This window comes from Amblyomma mixtum, chromosome 6 (genome assembly GCF_055824585.1).
Source record: "Amblyomma mixtum isolate Tamu chromosome 6, ASM5582458v1, whole genome shotgun sequence".
NCBI lineage: Eukaryota > Metazoa > Arthropoda > Arachnida > Ixodida > Ixodidae > Amblyomma > Amblyomma mixtum.
Genome location: NC_143017.1, coordinates 123027962 through 123031047, shown reverse-complemented (window position 1 = coordinate 123031047; position 3086 = coordinate 123027962). Strand labels below are relative to the sequence as shown.

The following is a 3086-nucleotide window of genomic DNA, read 5'->3' as shown; positions in this document are numbered from 1 at the left end:
GAATGCACAGGCCGCGAGGTATGGAAACTTGTTAGCCTATATTAGATATGACGCGCTCAGCACAGGCAGGAAAGACACTGCCACCTCACTCTTTCATTTCGTGCATATTTAAGGTGAAAATAAGCCACGTGCATTGTTATGTGTGGCTATTGATCGTTTTATCGGCCAGAAGCAATTGCCTAAAGCCTATCTCCACGTGGCCCTCTCTATGCTCATACAGCAGTCAGAAACGTGTTTCGAAACCGCCAAATCGCACTCAGCAGAGTGGTGTGTTCGCGGCGCCGCAGGGGTGTGAACATACAGAGCTCAGCAGAGTGGGTACATGCATGATAAAAACTGATAGGGCCTCTGGCCAAGTAACGAAGCAGAAATCAATAAAGCAGAAATAAATGCCTTGTGTAGAAGCAATGAGAAGGTTTTCGGGTGAGCCTGGGCTACATCCTGTGCACATAATTTAGCGGCAGGTATTCCATATAACTACTACGTACTACTTACCAAATATATAGAAAGTCATGCGGGTGAACGAGATTGGACTCGCGGGCTTTGGGCCCGCGAGCTTCCGTCAGGCGGGTTTCCAAATGCAGGTTTCCAAATAGTGGGTTTCCAGCTGGCGGGTTTTCAACTGGCGGGTTTCCAACCGGTGGGTTTTAACTGGTGAGTTTTAGCTGGTGCGTCTTTATCTAGCGGGCTGTAACTGGTGGGGTATGTAATACCCCCTAACTGCGGGCCCTTAAGGTAATAAAGTGAAGTGAAGTGAGGCTGTAACTGGCGGTAACTGGCCTCAAAAACCATTTTGAGCAGAACGAAGGTGGTCGTTTTGCTCCTCTTCGGAGTCGACATCTCAAGGTACCGGCAGTAACTTATCAGGGAGTTCGCGGAGCAGACAGGTCGTAATTGGAACCCAGCCAGGATCAGCACAGCGGCCGCCGTGTGACGGTACGCCGCGCTGCGTTATGGTCAGTTTGCGCGGTCACGAAGTCAGGGTTTGAACCATAAAAGAGGCCACAGCTCGGCAGCAAGTTCATAACCACACTGATAGACAAGCATGCTTTTGTTCTTTATGCGTCTTCGCTTTTGAGCAGCAAAAGCAGCGAAACTGAGCAGCAAAATCAGACTTCCCAGCTTTCGTACTTTCTTCGTAGTGGCCGAAGCCATAGCTATCACTTTTGCTGCATGTTACCATCCGCTTTTCAGGCTTTTTCATTCCTTCAACCTTTGTTTCATTTCGGCCTTGTTTTTATTGTTTTGTTTGTTTACTTTCGGGCGGCAAGATTTTCTTTTTAGAGGCAATGGACAAGCTTGCAAAGCACCATTTTCTGTGCCAGTCTCCGAAGTGAATAAGCGACAGCAGAAGCAGTTTAAGCAGGCGTGACAGCCAAAATAACGAACCGTGACACCAAACAAAAAGAAATGAGCTTTCCATGCTTTTACGAGCCTGTATTCAATGATCTGGCTGTTTGGGCCCCGATAAGAAATAAATTGATCGCGTCCCTATTTCAGGATTACTTTGGTCGAAACTACTATGGCAGCCCTGTTTACGAGCCATTTCTGCCCTCGGGGCTTGCGTTGAGCAAGGCTGCTTGATTCGAGCAGGCGTCACGAGGCACCGCTTCGAGCCAATTGGCATCCATGAGTGACAAAGGACAGGCGGCTGGTCTGGTTTCTCTCCGTGGTCCGTGACTCAGGTAAAAAAAAAAACGCAAACGTTGCACGCTCTTGACGCAGAGAAGAGAGCGCCTTGCGAAACTAAGACCGCTGCGTTTTTCAAGCGGGAAACATGTTACTTCTGACTGCCTAATGTTTTACGTAGGATATTCAGATTTTCTACGAAGCAAAAATTCAGGGGGGGGGCACTCTGTTGACCTAAAGTGCGGTGAGGCGAAAGCCTTTAGCGCGGTATTGCTGCTTGTGTCACCAATGTGTGGTTAAGATGTTAATTAAGTACACAACTGTTTGAGAATCTTAAATGCTGGAGACACTGAAGGGCGTTTGGGAGGCATCCGTCTGATTCTGCGCGTTTCTGCAAACACTCTCGAGTGTCCTAGACAAAGAGAACTACATAGGCGTTGGCAGGAAGTAGCATACTTCCAAAGTACATATACTAAAATTGGAACGATACAGAGAAGATTAGCATGGCCCCTGCGCAAGGATGACACGCAAAATCGTGAAGCGTTCCACATTTTTTTCGTGCCTAGATGCATGTGTGTGCCTCCCTGAATTTTCATGTTTTGATGGGGATGCAGTGTTGAGTTAGGGCTATGGCGGGCTCGTATTAAGCAGCCCGGTAACTTGAGACGCGAACCATTTTGATTGAAGTTTTCCCCCTTTTTACGGAAGTTCTTCCATGCAATAAAGAAAAAAAAGCAGGAAGTAGCGTAGCCATTAGCACGCTCGGCTACGGATCTCTAGGAAGGTGGTTCGAATCCCATCGTACACAGGATTTTTTTTTCTGGTCTGACTAGAAAAGCGTGACACCTTTGCTGACAACCTTCTGTCCACAATGATTAGGCATTAAAGGCTTTCACCTTAATAAACCAAGCATTAAATGCGCTAACCGGCAGTGTCGGACTCTTTCTGCATGCCGTCTTTATCATTAATTTTTGTTTTACTTTCTCTTGATTTTGTGCGCCTGCGTTCCAACCCGTTCGAACTGAAAGAGAGGTGGAGATTAAGGTGGACTTACCGAAAGGTCGCGGACACTTCCTGATTGCCGGCTGCAAATCCTGATTTCCGGCTGCCAATCCTGATTGTCGGCTGCCAATTCTGATTGTCGGCTGCCAATCCTGATTGTCGGCTGAAAATCCTGATTGTCGGCTGCAAATCCTAATTTGTTGCTAACACTTAGTACAGTGTTCAAATATTTCGACACTCATGCTTGGACTTCCGCTCAATTATTACAACTGCAAAAAAAAATAATAATTGTGTGCGAATAACTGTTTCCTTCTTCAACTACACTAATTGCACTACCTGAAAGCGAGATGAAATATCTGAACAAAACGCGACGAGTCACCATTGCCAGTTTTTTCGTCCTGCCTGCATCAGGACTTCATCGCAATCGCAGGGCCTCTGTCAGGCGACAATCGCAT

At 47.0% G+C, this 3086-nt stretch overlaps 1 non-coding gene across 1 annotated transcript; it reads left to right on the top strand.

Moving 5' to 3' along the window:
- Positions 1–2081: 2081 nt before the first annotated feature.
- On the top strand, positions 2082–2184 carry LOC149340262 (U6 spliceosomal RNA). Its single transcript, XR_016283889.1, has one exon. It is a non-coding gene; the product is annotated as a U6 spliceosomal RNA (small nuclear RNA).
- The last annotated feature ends 902 nt before the right edge of the window (positions 2185–3086 follow it).